Below are 20,239 nucleotides of genomic sequence, written 5' to 3'. Positions count from 1 at the left end.
ATGGGATCCGGGATGTTGGGACTGGACTGTCGCAGGAAGAGGCTGCAACAGAACAGGTTGAGCCTCCGCTACTAATATATAACCGGTAGCGTTCCATAGTTAAAAGGTGAACTCTAAAGGCTGCTTTACACGAGTCGATCTATTGTGCGATGCATCGTTGGGGTCTCGGATTTTGTGACGCACTTCCGTCATTCGTAACGACATCTTCTCATGTGACAGCTCCTTGCGAGTCCAACCGATGCCTAATCGTTTGAAATTCGGCCATCGTGTACTCATCGTTTAATTCCATAAAATCGTTCATTTTAGTCTTCATGAACGACACATTGCAAAGTGTGACACCGTGTAATCGGCCATCCTCGTAGTTGTTTGTGACGTCATTAAACCTTCAGGGCGTATTTGTGGTTTTAAATAATCACGCCTAATCTAATCGGATTGGTTGTAGCAGATGCGTTTTGATTGGTTATTACTGTTATAAAATACGGAGCTGTAGTCATGATGTGTCAACATTCAGCCTTGGCGTCATGCACAGTGTTTTTTAGTGCATTAGTCCTAATTTTTCTTACGTTTGTTTGTTCGCTGCCAATCGCCCCATTTTGTGACTCCTGAATGGAAAGCTTACTTGTTGATGACCTTGCAATCACTTGATCTCTTGTGAAGTCAAGTAGATCAAAATACCACAGCCGTGGGACATAAAGATCGTCAGTCGCAGCCCCTGAACGTCGTGACTCCTCGACTTAATTGAGTTCCTTTTTATATACAGTGCGTATTCCTTGTATTTTTTTCTTGATAAGATTTACATCCACAGGCTCATTAGGAAAATGGTTTTTATAGATACTAATCAGATCCGCATAAGCTGCTTGTTTGATGCGTTTGTTACTATATACAGGCGATTTAATTTTCCAAAGACAGGTTAATGTGCGATATTTTTCAATGAAATCACGCAAAAATAATTCGTTTTGATGAGCCGTCATCTGTGCAGGAATATATGAGAACATTTTATTTTACACTGTTATAAGAAACATGTAATCTTTTTGTTTTTGTAAACGAAAAAAAACAAAAATTAACAAAAAAACGAAAACCTTATTATGTTGCAAAAAACATAATACACGATAAAACATACAAAAAAAAACCTTAAGAGACACATTGTGAACGGCTAAATAACACAATAAAAAAACCATAAAAAAACAAAACTAACCCACCTTTTGAAGATAGATACTCTGAAATCGACATAAACCAGACCACAAACAAAAAACAAGACTGATGCTAAGGACACACGAGGCAACAAAGATGGACGCAGAAGAGAAACAATATATATGGGATCTAACCAATCAACCACATTAGCAGAACTGGATTGAGCAGGTCAGAAGAATTCAGGGCGTGCAACAATCCAGACAACGTCACGGAGGGCTGTATAGTTTGCCTAATTACGCCCATAGAAAAGACAGATTGACCAAAGAAAAACATGTGTGAAGCCTTTTGGACGACCGCCATGGCCAATCAATATATCGATGAGCGCTTTGGGGTCGTTTAACAACACAACGTGTGACACATGGAAAACTACGTATCAGCGATACAAACAAAAAAAAAAAAAAAGACTTTGCCAAAAAAATCGCACGATGGATTGACTCGTGTAAAGCAGCCTTTAGAGTTTAAAGTAGCGTTTAAATAATGTGCCTCCCTAATGTGGAATGTGAACTTGTAAATAAAATGTAATTCTTTTTTCTTCCCAGTTGCAAAAATAAACCTTTGGATGTCCTGTAGCTCGGGGACGAGCTACGTTTAACCAAGGGGGAATGTGATGCCCCTGGACTATCAGGTCATCACAGGGTACTGCACAAACTGCCCTTCCATGAAGTATTCCAAGTCCCTCATGGTTCTGGGTCCCTATCTTGCAATGTTGCCCCTAACAGCAAATCAAATCCTAGGTACACACTGCACCACACCCACTAGGCACACCAGTGAATGACTTGAGTGGAATAGAGTCGCCCACCTGGGGGTGAGGGAGGGTGGTGAGTAGTGTAGTGAGTCGGTAGTGAGTAGTGAGAGGAGAGAAGTTAAGTAGCCCTTGAGCTGTGAGGAGCTCAGAGGAGGTTGGGAGTGGTGGCTCCCAAGAGAAGCTGTCTAGGTTGCAGACGGTGGTCTGGACCTAGAGGAGTCGGACCCCCAGTCGCAGGGGATTGCGGCTAGGTGCCTCGACCTGTCAAGGAGGACGGTCAGCAGCCTGTCACTATCACCGGTCCGGGACCAAATGTACGGCGGGGTACACGGACCCTAGGTCGGAGAGAAGCTTCAGGCAACCCGACAATTAACTTGAGGAGAACAGAGCCTTTATGATCTGTTCCCACCCGCTCCAGAATCGGGGCACTAGCGCAACGAGGGGGATAGGGCCTTCCAAACAAGCGGTCCAAGAAAATCCCAAGCATTAGCTCTGAGAGCAGGCTCCCACACTTAGCCACAGTGGGGAGCGGGGCTCGGCAAGTTTCAGACTACTGGACCACTACATTGAAGTTAAACTTAGTGCCAGGAGGCAGGTCACGGATCACCAGGCAACACTGCAGGGGACGGGACCCGGACGAGCTCCCCTCAAGCGGCAGCGAGACCCTGAGATTTGGTTTACCCGGTTGTCAGTGTCTGCTTATTGACTGAGTGACCTGAGTGACCTGAGTGATCCCTGCATCCCACGGCATCCCACTGAGTCCCGGGGCCTTCCCTACCCGTGGAGGGCAACGACACCTTGCTGCCCCACTCCATCACCCCGGGTACTCCCAATGGCAGCGGCGGTATCCCCTCATTACCGTACACCACGGGTGGCATCATGAACTATAACTCCAATGTAAATAACTCCCCCCTTTACATTTAGAGTGGCCCCAAGTGTCCGGGTCCGGACACCCTCAAGCCACAAGCAAGCACACGGATCCAAGCGGTTCGATCCGCTGCAGGGGCGGCAAAAGAAGACTTGTCTTCTTTTGCCTGGTGTGACCTGCAAGCTTAGAGGAGTGACTACATTGCAATACTAATATCCTCTCCACTTCAGAAAGAAAAGTCTTTCCGGCTTTGACTCGAGCCAAACTTACCGGAACTACTGTAAGCATTTTGGAGGGCTCAATGATGTGTTGAGGTTTCTCCTTTTAGTCAGCAGATGAAAAGGGCCTGGAGAGTGTGTCCGCCTTGATGTTCTTTTCAGCTGGAGGGAAGAGAAGAACAATGTTGAAGCGAGGGAAGAACAATGATCACTGGGCTTGGCGAGGATTCAGCCCCTGAGCAGACTGCAAGTAAGCCAAGTTCTTCCGGTCAGTGTAGATGACAATGGGATGCAAAGCCCCCTCTAGTAGGTAATGCCAATCCTACAGAGCCATCTTAATTGCCAACAATTTTCGGTGTCGAATCAAGTAGTTGTTCTCAGGGGCAGAAAAGGCCTTGGAAAAGAAACAGCAGGTTACCATCCTACCTGTAGAAGATTTCTGAGTGAGAACTGCACTGGCCCCAGTGGAAGAAGGATCCACTTCTATGAATTGTTTATTGTTTCCTGGTCTATGCAGTGCTGCTGCTGCTGCTGCTGAGAAGGCCTGCTTAAGTTCTCTGTCAGTCTCTGCAGGACCTGGTTAACATTTCTCTTGTGTGTTGACAAGTCGGGGAAGAACACCAGGATGCCATCCAGGTACATGACCACACACGAGTAGAGCAGGTCCCGGAAAATATTGTTTACAAACTCTTGGAAGGCCGCAGGGTCATTGTTGAGTCCAAATGGCATTACTCGATACCTGTAGTGATTTTCGCGGGTGTTGAAGGCGGTTTTCCATTCATTCCCAGACCATATACGGACAGATTATATGCTTCATGCAGGTCAAGTTTTGAAAAGATTCTGTAATCTCGTGTATGGTTGAACAATTCCCGTATAAGTCTCAACAGATATTTATTCTTGATCGTAATTTGATTGAGACCTGTATAGTCTATACATGGCTGGAGGGAGCCATCTTATTTCTTCACGAAGAAAAACCCAGCCCTCGCCGGAGACGAGGAATTCTGGATGAATCTCCTTGCCAAATTTTCCTTGATATACTCGGACATAGCTAGTGTCTCCACCTGGGACAGAGGACAGATTAGACAATAAGGAGGTGATGAACCCAGAAGCAGGTCAATAGGACAGTCATACGGCCTATGTGGTGATAATTTGCCTGCTTACTTCTTGTCGAAGACGTCAGCGTATTACCAATAAGTGGGTGGCAGACCAGGAAGATTTGATGGTGTCGGGGGTGATTGGGTAAGATGGATAGGAAATAGATATCTCTCATGACAGGACTAACCCCATCTGAGCACCTCACCAGATCTCCAGTCCAAGACAGGCTCATGCATTTGAAACCAAACCTGGCACAGTAACAGTGGATGTGACAGGCCTGGTAACACAAAGAAAGCGATCTTCTCAGTGTGCAGCATTCCTGCCCGAAGCTCCACTTGCTCAGTGATGAATTGGATGGCGTCAGGTAAGGCGGGCTTTACACATTGCGACATCGCTAGCAATTGCTAGCGATGTCCAGCACGATAGCACCCGCCCCGTCGCACATGCGATATGTGGTGATTTCTGTCGTAGCGAACATTATCGCTAGGCAGCTTCACACGCACATACCTGCTCTGCAACGTCGCTGTGACTGCCGAACTATCCCTCCCTCAAGGGGGAGGTGCGTTCGGCGTCACAGCGATGTCACCGCGACGTCACTAATCGGCCGGCCAATAGAAGCGGAAGGGCGGAGATGAGCGGGACGTAACATCCCGCTCACCTTCTCCCTTCTGCATTGCCGTCGGGACGCAAGTAAGGAGATGTTTGTTGCTCCTGCGGGTTTACACACAGCGATGTGTGGAGCTGCAGGAATGACAAACAACATCGTACCTGCGGTCGACCCGACATTATGGAAATTAACGACGCTACACAGATCAACGATTTTCGCCGCTTTTGCGATCGTTTATCGTCGCACCTAGGATTTACACGTTGCAATGTCGCTACTGGCGCCGGATGTGCGTCACTAACGTCGTGACCCCGACGATATTTCGGAAGCGATGTCGCAACGTGTAAAGCCCCCCTAAGGGTTTTCCATCAACGGACGACACCACTAGGGGAGCCTGAAGTTGCTGGATAGGAATCTGATACCGATCCACCACGGCCTGTTGCACAAAGTTTCCTGCGGAACCGGGGTCCAGATAGGTCAACTCAGTGAATCGGATGTTGCCACAGGATATGGATACAAACAACAGGGGTGGAGAGGACTTGCTCTCACCCAGGGTAGCCTCTCTTACGGACCCTAGACTTGGGAGTTTCCCAGCTTTACAGGACAGGAAAGGATCTGGTGTTTAGGAATTCTGCAGTAGAAGTGTGGCGCCCCAGGACCTAGTCGCCACAACAGCATTGCCCCTCCAAAGGGTTAATGCTGAGCCTGGAGGTAATTGGGAGGTCTATTAGCCAGTAAGTTCAACATCCAACGCAGTTTCTCCCTCAGGCCAGCAGGGGGAGCTCTGAGCCTGGAGTTCCAGGGAGCATTCCTCAAGTCTGACCTGAGGGAGGAGTTAGTGTTCAGTCTGTGAGGAGAGAGCAGAGAGAGCAGACGCAGAGTGTGCAGGCTGGTGAACTGGGGCTGGAGCTGGTTAGCTCAGTCCAGGGAGGCCAGAGATGCAGAGAGGCAAAGAAGTAGACTTGGACATCGGAGTCTGTGGCCACCAGGGCCTAAAATATTCCCTGGTAGCTGAATCCGAAGGGCAGGAGAGATGCAAGCACCTGGCCCATAAACAACCTGAAGGTACAGCTGCATCACCAGGGCCCGGTGTGGACTCCAGCAGAGAAGCACCGGAGAGGGCCTGCGCAGCCTACCACACAGGGAGAGAGACGTATCATTGGTCCCAGCAGCAAGACGGCCATTGCTAATCCAGAGTGCAGGGTCCTATAACAGCAAAGAAAGAACAGGAGTAGTCTTCATACTCATCTGGCCAAAAAGATACCTCAGTTACTTCCAGGCCGGCCGGAGCCCTCTACCACCTGTAACGGTCTCCCAGGACAGGACTGTTCTCAAAGTAAAAGAGGAGAAGGTAAAGAGTCTACTATTTGTGACTGTTTCTTTCACTGCCAGTCGGCCCTGCACCGTATCATTCACACCAACATCACCATAGACACTTACAAGCACCAACTGTGCCCCGGGGTACCGCTCCACCTGTGGGGAGCAGGACCATCCAAGCTGCCATTCCATAAGCCCCGGAGGCCCCATACAGCAGCGGCGGCTTAATAGCCGCAAACCACAGGTGGCGTCACGACAAATATAAACTTTAATCACCCCCACTGAAGCCATATTAATTGACCCCACCAGGGTACGGAGTCGGGCCCAGCCACCACTGACGTCCCCCGGACTAGTCCGGCCCGGCACTGGGTGTCCCATAGCCCTGGGGTGGGCGAGTCAGATGCACCTTCCCTCGGTACGATGGTCTTCCTGGCAATGCTTTGCTAAGTCACACGATCCGCTTGCATGGGTTCAGAAGAAGCAGCCCAAACAGCAGACTGCAGCACGATGAGCCTCTGAAAAGTTGGAGCAAGACATAATCGGCTCATCTCTATAGTGTGTTCTTGTAACCTCAGGTCGGTCCGGATAGCCAGGAATACCAAGTCGTCAAAGGATATAGGAACATCTCGGCCTGCTAGTTCTTCCTTGATTCTCCTGGACGGGCCCTCTCAGAATTCATGAACATATATAAAGTTTATTTTTAAAAATTATGTACAGACTAATAAATAATGGACGCACCGTCCAAAACATCTGTGATACAAAAATTACATGGGTATAGGAGGAGGGCTCAACCAATCACTCCCACAGTATGACAGGCAACATGCACCTCACAAAATCTCTGCATAGCACTATCAATGATCAAATGATCTATTATGTCCACTTGTGGCCACTACACAGAGCATAGCATAAATGGGTATACAAAGCAGGTATAAAGTATACATCCATGATTGAATCAGATCAAATGTTCAGAGATATCACTTACGCATTGTGAAAGGAGGTACACGTTGCCAGCAGCCAGTGGAAGGGATGAAGTCCAAGGTCCCGAACGCACATATCTCATCAGCTTCTTCAGCGGAGCAAGGGAAAGCAGATGTGCCACTTACCGCCGTACCCCCACTATATACCCACATCTCTAATTAGTAATGGATGATGCACTTCCCCCCAGCGAGTGCACACATGCCTGGCGCACACAACGAGCAGGACCCCGGAAGTGGCGTGACATGCGCACTTGCTTTGAATGCGGCTACCTCTGTAACGCAGATTTAGACAAATTTGTGTTCAGCTCATGAGAAATGAGATCAAAAACAAAAGTGTTGTATTTATATTTTTGCTCAGTGAAAATGTGTCCCTTTGCATGGATCAGGGACCAAAAGGACCTTACTACTAAGTAACAGAGAAATAGGGAAAATTCTCTTATAAAACCCAGGGAAGCTGGTGATTGATGATTGATGCTGAGTAATGATCCTACTAGATGGTCAAGATGTTTGAAGAAAAGAAAGGTAGTGAGGACTCAAGCAGAGGCATTGTACAAAGATTAATGTAGGTCAGGACTATTTCTAGGGATCAGATGAGGACGGAATCAGCACATAGACCAGGGGTGGGAAACCTTTTTTCTGCCAAGGGCCATTTGGAAATTTCTACCAACCTTCGGTGGCCGCACAAAATTATCAATGTGAAAATTACCCTGCTATAATTGGTCAAACAATTAACTCACCCCTATTGTGATGGTTGGAGCTGCTTCTCCTTGGTGCGGCTGTGATATTTGGTGATAGTAACCATGTTGCTTCTCACAACTGCTTTTCCAGGTTTGTCTCGGTCTGGAGCGCAGTCAGCTCTTTGTGATGATAAGATTGGTAAACCATATATATCACATAACAGATGCAGGGACTGCTGTATATAAATCACAGGAGACACATACATCACTGGAGGAGCTGGGAGCATATGACACGCCCACGGGGCCTCAGGGCTACTCGTCAACGGGCCAGTAGTATTTGGGGTTGCTGTGAATGGCCTGACCCAGCTCCGTGACCCCGTCGGTGTCAATAAAAGCTGCAAGGTGACAGGTATAGGGGATGATGGTGGTTTGCTTTGCAGCGCCACCTGTGGTATGCGACCAACGATTAGCCGCCACTGCAAGATGTTGTTCTCTTCTGGGGCGTATGGTAATGCAGCTCAGTTGGTCCAGCTCCCCACAGGCAGAGCTAGGCCCCAGGGAGGACGATGGTGGGGGGTAGCAGCCAATGGCGCTGGAGCGTGTGGCGATGGCGACGGCAATGACGGGACAACAACAAGACTGAGGACAAAGTTCTTTTACACACTATCAGGTCGTCCCCCTTGGAGTGCCGGGTTCCGCCGTGATGGGCCCTAACCAATCCCGGATGGTTCAGAAGCCACCAACGGTGTTGTAGAGTGTGAGACCTTCCTTCTTTCCTTGCGCCCTGTAGTGTAAATCCCCGTGGCGTGAAGGTACTTGGGGACACCTGCGCTTAGTAAATTAAGTTCCTGTCCCATTCGCAGGCAGCGCAAATCAAATATGGGCCCGACCGTGGTCTTGACTCCTAACTCTATATGCTACTGTGTCCTGGGATCTTTATGGTGGGCAATGCGACATGAAATCCCCCTTCCTGGCAGATCTTGATGGCGCAACGAGGAGTGTACGCCACCCTAAGGCTCTGCACCCTGACTGCATTGGTCCCGAAGGGGCTGTTAGGCTCAAATCTCGGCTACTGTGTTGCTGCTTTGTCTCACCAGCTCCACCGGTCGTCTCCTGCTTCTTCCAGTGTCCTGAGAGATTTCTGAAGCACTCCTCTCAGTGGCCGTGGTTCTGTGAGTCCCTGATGTCCTGGCACTCTCTTCCTCTTTCTCTCGAGGGCGCTCTAAAGCACTCCCCTTGGTCGGGCTCTCTGAGGGAGCTCTGAAGCACTCTCCTCAGCAACCCTGCTTCTCCTGCGTCCCAGTACTTTGCTGTGCTTCAGCTGCCTTTCTGTTACAGTGTTTCTTTGTCTCTCCTTCACTACTCTGCTGCCACCTAGTGGGGATTACGCTGTACTGCGTCTTACTAGCCTTTGTACAACGTGACAATAGGTATGCCAATCTTTTCATGGTAAGACCATTCCTTTCTTAGAACGGGACCCATCTAGGATGGTGAAGGGTGGGATCCTTGATAATTAAAAGGTTTGGCACTACATGTACACAGTTCTATTACATTAAACCCATATACCACACTTGAAGGCGGTTCCTTCTCTGTGGGCATTTTGGGGTCCTTTTTGACCACTTTGTTTGAGTGTGTTTAGTATGGGATGGTTTGGTTTGATGTGCCTCATGTGCTACTTTGGCCCAATTTGAGCTTGGTGGCCTAGTGGTATATTGGTCAGTTTTTAGTTCACGTTTTTATGTAGTGAGTCATCACTTATTAATGAGCACATTATTAATAATTATGTTTTAAGCTTCTTTTTTTTCTGTGACTACCCCTCTGCTATTTTGGGTTCTTACTCCTTGTTGGGGTCTTATAACGTATTATTGCTACTTTTTGTTCCACCCTTGCTTTAGACTGTGATCGTACAATGTTATTATAGTAAAAGCTCCAGATATTCCTGTATAAATACACATTACTTAGGCCTCATTCAGACATGTGTGTAGCATGTACGTGTGGTGTCCGTTTCTTTCACGGATACGTCACGTACCACTATAACCTATGGTGCTGTGTTATTTAAGAGACTGTGTTCTTTACGGACACTTTACCCCAGGGCTGTCTGTCTTGTTGATTTTTTGGACTTGGAATAATAATAAAAGTGTGAGTCTGAACTAGACGGATCCCTTGTCTAAATGCACTTGGACTCCAATTGTGCAAACTACCTCTCTGGAACAGGACTTCAGCTGCATAAGGTCTTGATAGCGGCATGTTTGTACACGTAGCTGTAACATTGCTATCATGGCCTAGTGGTCACAAGGACCGACAAAGGTGCTGGAGAAATGTAAACTAGTGGATGTTCAGAAGTGTACCACAATTATTAAAGGGAATCTGTGAGCAGGTTTTCTCTATGTAAACTGAAGCCAGCATGCTGCAAGGGTTAACACGGAGAATTCAGGGATGGCTGTATAGTCAAGAACCATCTGTTATTTTGCTGTGTTTGTTTAAGCAGAAGGATTTCTCATTGCTCGGACTACATTGCCACGCGCACGGCAGTCCTGCATGGCTCCTTCCACTGATTGACACCTCACTGTCAATGTACAATCCCTATAGAAAGCCTGATGGGCGGGGGCAGCTCTCTCAGCTCTGCTACATGGCTAAATCTTAAAATTCTGATTGTGTCACAACGGCTGCAGCCAGTAATCTAAGTGACACATTGTTGGATTCAGAATCTCCCTTATGTTGCTCTTAGATGAAATAGCAACATCCTGCTGACAGATTTCCTTTAAGAGGACTGCACCTTTTCCTAAAGTTACACACACCACTTCAGCTTCGCATAAGAAATATAAAACAAGGTATTCCAATTCTAGTAAAAGTCGGCTATTATCTGTTAACAATGGCTATTACTGAGTAGGTCCTTCTGTAAGGTCTTCTCCTGGGGCTAGTTTTTGCACCTCTTTAGTGTGTTTCCTAATTTTATACAGGACCCCTTGTGTCTCCTGTATTGTGCGCTTCTGTGTCCCAGGTAGTTTGGTTTTGGGTAGTTTGTTGTGTAGGAAACACTGTATAGAAGGTTAGTGCCCCCATCACACAGACATGTAATGTGATTATTAACAGAAGCTAACATCTAAATGGGTGGATTGTACCCAATCCGCTTTGAGTACATAGTGCCCCCTATGGGCCTGGTGCTAGTTGTGGAATATTGAGGGCAGTAGTGATCCCTCCCATCATTGTCACTCTGCACAAGTAAAATTCTAGACAAGAAACACACACCACAACGTATATAAATTTTAATTAATTTTATTTGAAAAGCAATAAGCAGCATTGTAATGAAATTATTACTGGCCCTTTAAGTGATGAAGTAATGATCACAGTGACTCTCAGATCAGTGGAGACTACAGGACGAGCTGTGGTCATTGTGGACTGGTAGAGAGTCACTGGACCCTAAGATCCAGAGGAAGGCGAAGAAACCCCCGGAGAGTTCTGCCTCAGGGGGAAAAAAAATTCCTTCCTGACCCCAGTTCTGGCGATCGGATATTTCCCTGGATCGTGTCTGTCCTGCTGCATATTACTATATCTGTATGTAATTATCAGCTCAGGAGAGCCAGACTCTGCAGAGATGAAGACACATACACCTGCTCCTAGGAGATTAAATACCGTTTGTTAGCCCTCCCCCAAAAATAAGCCCTAGCCCAAAAATAAGCCCTAGTAGTAATTTCTGGCCTTTTCGGAGCAAGACTTAAATATTAGCCCAACTCGAAAATAAGCCCTAGTCACGGTTTAATAATGAAGTGTCCATGCAGCAAAAAAAAGTTACAGAATACAGCAGAACACTTCATTAAAAAAAGCAGACACCCAGAAAAGAGAGAAGACAGCCCCAAATGAGAGAAGACAGCCCCAAAAGAGAGAAGACAGCCCCAAAAGAGAGAAGACAGCCCCAAAAGAGAGAAGACAGCCCCAAAAGAGAGAAGACAGTCCCAAAAGAAAGAAGACAGCCCCAAAACACAGAAGACAGCCCCAAAGGAGAGAAGATAGGCCCAACAATTATACTAACCAAACCCCAAACTGCTACGGCTTTTAGGTGCCAACACACACACACACACACATCTGGTAATACCTTACTGCTTCAGTCACCTGGGACGCTGTGGAGCACGAGGACCAGCACATTGACGAACTGCTGGGGAACACATAGAGGACCTGCAGGTCCTAGATGTGTTCCACTACAGATCCTCACGTTCCACAGCAACCGGAAACAGTGCAGTATCACCGGATGTGTGTGTGATGTTATTGTGATCGGATGTGTGAGTGTGTGTGCATCCCACAGCTTCCCAGGTACCCCTGCTGTCCAGAAGCAATGCAGGATCACTCTGGAGCACATGAGGACCTGCTGGGAGCGCAAAAAGAGCATTGCAGGAGGACCTGGAAGCAATGCAGATGTCCTAAATTTGGTAAGTATACATATACATTAAATATACAAACACCTACAATATATATACAGACACATATACATTAAATATACAGACACATGTACATTATATATACATTATATATACAGACAAATATACATTATATATACAGACACATATACATTATATATACAGACACATATACATTATATATACAGACACATGTACACTATATATACAGACAAATATATATTATATATACAGACACATATACATTATATATACTGACACATATACATTATAGATACAGACACATATACACTATATATACAGACAAATATATATTATATATACAGACACATATACATTATATATACAGACACATATACATTATATATACAGACACATGTACATTATATATACTGACATGTACATTATATATACAGACACATATACATTATATATACAGACACATGTACATTATATATACAGACACATATACATTATATATACAGACACATATACATTATATACAGAATAATAATGTTTCCCTTCCAGGGCAGGGGGATCTCTTCTTCTTCCACAGAATCGGGGTTCCTTGACTCTTCTGGATGGCGTCTCTTCTTGTCTTTAGGATCACCGACCCCAGGAGCTTCCCAGTCCAGTACTCGCTTGGCGGTCACCAGGGATCTGCCACAGTCCGGCTCGCAGTCTCCCTCCCAGTCTCTTCTTGCATACCTTATCTCCCCATAGTGATGTTTTTTTAGGTTTTTTGCACCCAGTTCAGACTTAGAATGGTGTTCCAAACGTTATTCGTTATTGTTAGTAGTTTTTCGTTTGTGAACCCTCCCCACTCACACCTATTGCCAATCCATATAATACGCATAAATAGCCAGGGTCTCAGCTTCCCATACACGGTAAGTTTTTTAACTGCATGAGAGGACACACACAAGCTAGGGACCCCAACGTAGAGAAATACTTTGGCGTAGTGTTGGGGCTCTATTGCATTGATCAATTCAGTAGCTAAATTTCTCTTGATTCATATGTTCATGGCAGTAATGCAGATTCCATTTTTCACATTTTCACTCTTCATATAGCTATTGGATTTTTCAAGTCAGTATTCACACAGCAGTTTCTGCTATTCCATGTATTCCCCTTACATAGTCACTGGTGTGCATACCTTATCTCCCCATAGTGATGTTTTTTTAGGTTTTTTGCACCCAGTTCAGACTTAGAATGGTGTTCCAAACGTTATTCGTTATTCTTCTTGCAGCCCGGCACCGTGTTTATCTCCCTACCACAATTCCTGGACACTTTTACATTATATACAGTCAAATATACATTATAAATACAAACACTTCTACATTTTTTATACAGACACATATATATTATATGTACAGACACGTATATTATATATACAGACACATGTACATTACATGTACAGACAAATATACAAAATATATATATATATATATATATATATATATATATATATATACACATATACATTATATATACAGACACATGTACATTATATATACTGACATGTACATTATATATACAGACACATATACATTATATACACAGACACATATACATTATATACAGAATAATAATGTTTTCCTTTCAGGGCAGGGGGGTCTCTTCTTCTCCACAGAATCGGGGTTCCTTGACTCTTCTGGATGGCGTCTCTTCTTGTCTTTAGGATCTCCGACCCCAGGAGCTTCCCAGTCCAGTACTCGCTTGGCGGTCACCAGGGCTCTGCCACAGTCCGGCTCGCAGTCTCCCTCCCAGTCTCTTCTTGCAGCCCGCCACCGTGCTTCTCTCCCTACCGCAATTCCTGGACACTTTTACATTATATACAGTCAAATATACATTATAAATACAAACACTTGTACATTTTTTTATACAGACACATATACATTATATGTACAGACACGTATATTATATATACAGACACATGTACATTACATGTACAGACAAATATAAATTATATATATATTAGACACATACACATTATATATACAGACACATGTACATTATATATACTGACATGTACATTATATATACAGACACATATACATTATATATACAGACACATGTACATTACATGTACAGACAAATATACATTATATCTATCTATATATGTATATGTATATATATATATATATAGACACATATACATTATATATACAGACGCATGAACATTAAATATAGACACATATTATATATTCAGAGACATGCATATTATATGTACAGACTCATATAATTACAGACACACATTACATATATACATGTCCACACAATATATACACACAGTAAACATTTATACACTTCAGTCACGCACACCTCGCATGTTACACATTAGCACATTTCAGGAATATATACACGTTATTTATAGAAATCTTTTTAGACACATTACATACATAAATACAAAGTAAGTACGGTATATATATATATATATTCATTTTCAGATACATTTTTTGAATAGGTGCAAAATAATAAGGAATCCAAACGTGATGATGACTGCAGCGTGATGAGTATCACCATATATACAGTGCAGATTTTTGGAGCAATCATTGGGGATCTCAGGCCCCGGAGCCCCACATATCTGCTCCATATAATAGTGACTATAGTAGCTTTTGTTACTCACCTGTCCTGGCTCCAGCGCTTGGCTTTTTCCTCCTGGAATTACTTTCTCTGGTCTTATAGATCTGCTAAGGCAGAATCATCCATGGACCTTGTGAAAAACGTCAGCTCTGCTATATTATTGAGTCAGCTCTGCTATATCGGTGAGTCAGCTCTGCTATATCGGTGAGTCAGCTCTGCTATATAGTTGAGTCAGCTCTGCTATATCGGTGAGTCAGCTCTGCTATATCGGTGAGTCATCACTGCTGTTCCACATTGCACTTCCTCCATCGCTGGTCCAGTCCTGCTGTAGAATCGCTGGTGTATCTCAGCCCGGCTACACTGGCTCCTCATGGCGGAGTCTTCCCCGCTGCCTTCTGGATTGAACATTTATCATGTTGCCTCGATTCTGCTGATCATGTCCTGTGGCTCTAGTTCTTCTCCTCCTGTGGCCGTCCGGTCACTACAGTCTCGGTTGTTCCTTCTTGACCAGTCTGCGGCACCAGCCTCATCTGTCCATGATGAAGTAGAACTGCTCATCTGACCCAAGGGTTTGAGATATCCACCTCACCAGGAGAGACGCAACACCTATCATCAACACCAAGAAGAAAAGTACATCATTATTTTTATAAGAGAACATGTCACAGGGGGTTGAGATTATTTAGGGGTAAATAGTGCAGTTCTGAACTTCACCACAATCTCCCCTCAGATAGACAATGTGTGAATGTGGCCTCAGCGATAAGTGAGGAGCCTCGTACCTGGACTTGCTTCTTCAAGCTGACGAGCCCTAGTGACACAAAATGGGCCAGGATTAGAATTTTGGACATTCTGGACCAATTGTGATGTCATATGATGTCATGTGACCTGTGATGTCATATGCTTTGTGATGTCATGAGACCTGTAACTGGGATTCAGGAGAACTGGCAACATGTCTGTGTCTAGCTCCTCCCTCTGCCTCTAGCAACTCCCTCTGCCTCCTGCTCCTCCTTCGTCCTCTAGCTCCTCCCCTCTTATCCACATAGAACTTTATGAGCACCAACTGTCCACTCCTATCTCATTATGGGAAAATTTGTCTTCACTAAACACAGATTTTACCCATGAATTTAAGAGTGAAGATCAATTCATAAAGAGAAAATAAAGCAGATTTCTCTACAATTATTACAAAGTTGCTTATTTTCATGTGATCTATTGATTTATTGAATAAAACTTATAATGACGGTTGCACTTGTAACATTTCGCCCCTTTTATTTAATCCCTATCACCTGCTGCTCTATGAACTAAGGGAAACACAAGACTCCATTCTGCCATTCCTGACTACAATAACCTGCAGGTTCCAGGTCATTGCCTGATCCGACAAGACCAACACAGCTGACAACAGAGAAGAATAGCATTTTGCACGTAAATTTATGTTACGAAAATGCTGTGTGGATGAGATCTTGGGTGAGGAGCCTCCTACCTGGACTTGTTCCCTTCCGGCTGTCAGGCGCTAATGAGAAAATATGGCTCAGGTCTAGTATTCTGCACATTCTATACCATTGTGATGTCATCTTACGTCTATGATGTCATCAGGACTGCCTGTTTAACCCCTTCCCGACCCATAACAGATTGAAGTTTGATCTCTCAAAATATAACATTGTCTGGCCTGTACAGCAAATGTTCTAAAGGAAAAAACAAATGTTAAAAAATGCAACAAAAAGGATCAAAACTTATTATGTAACCCAATATCCTACCAATTATTTTTAAAACTACTCACATAGTAAAGACCAGGGCCACCACTAGGAATTTCAGAGCCCTATACTGGCAAAATTTTGGGGCCCCCATGAGACTCCACCCAGGTTCTTCCCCAGCTCTGTCTCCACCCCTCAAACCTTCCACACTCACCACTATAGTCATGGCCAAAAGTGTTGGCACCCTTGAAGTTGTTCCAGAAAATGAAGTATTTTCCTCAGAAAATTAATAATATACCTTCTACACCACCGCCTCTCTCAATAATATCACTCCCATACTGCGCCTTGTATTTTATCCCCCACACACACTGCCTCTCTGTATAATATACACACAATGCCCCTGTGTATATTATCCCCACACACACACACACACACACACACACGCACTGCTCCTCTGTATAATATCTCCTCCACACACCACTCCTCTTTATAATAACCCCCCACACACACTGCTTCTTCGTATAATATCCCCCACACATACTGCTCCTCTGTATAATATCCTCCACACACACTGCTCCTCTGTATAATATCCCCCCACACACACACTGCTCCTCTGTATAATATCCCCCCACACACACACTGCTCCTCTGTATAATATCCCCCTGCACACACACTGCTCCTGTATATAATATCCCACACACACACTACTCCTCTATTTAATATTTCCACATGCATACTGGTCCTAGGTATAATATCCCCACACACACACTGGTCCTCTGTATAATATTCCCCTACACACTGTCACTCAATAATATCCCCCCACACATTGCCACTTTGTATAATATCTCTTAAATATGCTGCCTCTTTGTATACTATCCCCTACACAAGCTGCCCCTCTTTATATATATATATATATATATATTTATATATATATATATTCTCACACACACACACACTGCACTTCTGTATACTATCCACCCCACACACACACACACACACACATTGCCCCTCTGTATAATATCGACCTGGTATATACGTCCCCTTCCTGGAATATATATTCCCTCCCGGTATGTATGTCCCCATCCTGGGCCCTTTCTGGTGTGTACAGTACAGACCAAACGTTTGGACACACCTTCTCATTCAATGAGTTTTCTTTATTTTCATGACTCTGAAAATTGTATATTAACATTGAAGGCATCAAAACTATGAATTAAAACATGCGGAATGAAATACTTAAAAAGTGTGAAACAACTGAAAATATGTCTAATATTCTAGATTCTTCAAAGTAGCCAACTTTTGCTTTCATTACTACTTTGCACACTCTTGGCATTCTCTTGATGAGCTTCAAGAGGTAGTCACCGGAAATGGTTTTCCAACAGTCTTGAAGGAGTTCCCAGAGATGCTTAGCACTTGTTGGCCCTTTTGCCTTCACTCTGCGGTCCAGCTCACCCCAAACCTTCTCGATTGGGTTCAGGTCTGGTGACTGTGGAGGCCACGTCATCTGGCGTAGCACCCCATCACTCTCCTTCTTATTCAAATATCCCTTACACAGCCTGAAGGTGTGTTTGGGGTCATTGTCCTGTTGAAAAATAAATGATGGTCCAACTAAACGCAAACCGTATGGAATAGCACGCCGCTGCAAGATGCTGTGGTAGGCATGCTGGTTCTGTATGCCTTCAATTTTGAATAAATCCCCAACAGTGTCACCAGTAAAGCACCCCCACACCGTCACACCTCCTCCTCCATGCTTCACGGTGGGAAACAGCCATGTAGCGTCCATCCGTTCACCTTTTCTACAAAGACACAGTGGTTGGATCCAAAGTTATCAAATTTGGACTCATCAGACCAAAGCACAGATTTCCACTGGTCTAATGTCCATTCCTTGTGTTCTTTAACCCAAACAAGTCTCTTCTGCTTGTTGCCTGTCCTTAGCAGTGGTTTCCTAGCAGCTATTTTACCATGAAGACCTGCTGCACAAAGTCTCCTCTTAACAGTTGTTCTAGAGATGAGAAGGTGTGTCCATATCGTTGATCGTTGACACGTCGTTCTAATCTCAAATATCGTTGCTGCTGCAGGTACGATGTTGTTCGTCATCCCTGCGGCAGCACACATCGCTATGTGTGACACCGCAGGAACGAGGAACAACATCGTACCTGTGGCTGCCGCCAAATGAGGAAGGAAGGAGGTGGGCGGGATGTTACGGCCGCTCATCTCCACCACTCCACTTCTATTGGGTGGCCGCTTAGTGACGGCGCTGTGACGCTGCACAAACTGCCCCATTAGAAAGGAGGCAGTTTGCCGGCCACAGCGACTTCGCTAGGCAGATAAGTACGTGTGACGGGTGTTAGCGATGTTGTGCGCCACGGGCAGCGATTTGCCCGTGACACACAAGCGACGGGGGTGGGTGCTTTCACCAGCGACATCGCTAGTAATGTCGCTGTGTGTAAAGTGGCCTTTAATGGCAGCCCTGGTAGAGACGCCGCATGATCGGTGTCACCGTTATCTTACTGACCAGACAGACATTTCCCCACTGGATAAATCTGTCACAACTTCCAGTCTTTCATTATTTTCACAATGGCTGTTAATTTCGCACATTTTCTACACCGGGGTCTGTAAAGAATAGAGATGTCTATTTTTCTCATTATTTGTTTCCTAATTTAGTCGTATAGTAAATCTGTGTCTAATTCCTGCCAAGCCGGAGTCTGTAGTATAGAGGCTCCTGGGTGCAGCCTTGGAATGACCAAAGGCCTTTATCTCATTGGCATGTTATGGACTGTTGCAAATCCTACCAATTTTTTTTATAAAAAGCAGTTGGGAGTACCTTCTGATGCTGTACTCCATGGTGTTTGACCCATTCCCCCTGGAGAAACTGAATTTTTTGAAATCCTCGGTGTTAGCTAGTGGAATAAAGCCTGAGTTCCAGAGTGAAACAACTGCCGCTTCACAAACTGCGGTCTAGGAAGCAGGCGATGATGCCTCCTGCCCCTAACCTGCTTTTGGCCAGATGCAATCATCATCAACGACATCAGCTTCAATGTCCCAGCATGGCATTAATTTGTCCATAAAACATACATTACTGAATAATTTGAATAGAATTTGAACAGAGGGCTACTGGAGCCGGTGGTGTTGGAGGAGGAGAGCAAGGCCAACACCCAAATGGCCACATTGGCAATAGCACTGTAAAGTGTTATGGAGTACGTATTCCGACTTTCACACTAACAACATTGGGGACGCAGAAAACTACAAATGACTGCCGTCCCTCCCCAATGCATGTTACAGAGCCCACCTGAGAGCCCAAAGAAGTCTGAGATTTAAGGACAGCCAGTGGCCCTTTCTACATTTGAATAGAGGGCCACTGGAGCCGATGGTGCTGGTGGAGGAGGAGGGCAAGGCCAACATCCCAACAGGCACATTGTAGCTGACCTTTTAAAGTGCTGTCAAATATATCCTAAAAAAGGAGGTGTGAGACAGACACCAATATAATGTATAAGTTACAGCCCTTTCTAATCGAAAAAGAAGGAAAAATGTAAAAAACGAAACGTGTGAAGATATGCTAAAGTGGTTTTTTTGAGGTTGTGGCTTGGTTTGACGTTTTATTACAGTTATTAGGCCTCTTAAAACTGTTTCCTGGTAGCAATTTCCCCTCTTTTACTTTGGTTTGAGAGCTGTTCTGGCGACTACGTAAACGCAGCGTGCTGCTCTGACCACGTTATTCCAAGACACCAGAAATGCAGTCAGGCACCTTCTACAGGCTCTGCCCATACTGTTTCTGTCTTTTCCCATCCATTTCAGCCTTTTCCTCAGTCACCACAGGTCACTGACAGATCCAACGTGAAGTTATTCGAGTTTCCCATAGACTTACATTGCGCA

The sequence above is a fragment of the Anomaloglossus baeobatrachus genome, chromosome 4 (assembly GCF_048569485.1).
Source record: "Anomaloglossus baeobatrachus isolate aAnoBae1 chromosome 4, aAnoBae1.hap1, whole genome shotgun sequence".
NCBI classification, from domain to species: domain Eukaryota; kingdom Metazoa; phylum Chordata; class Amphibia; order Anura; family Aromobatidae; genus Anomaloglossus; species Anomaloglossus baeobatrachus.
The sequence above is the reverse complement of the archived record's forward strand: the minus strand, read 5'-3'. Positions refer to the sequence as shown.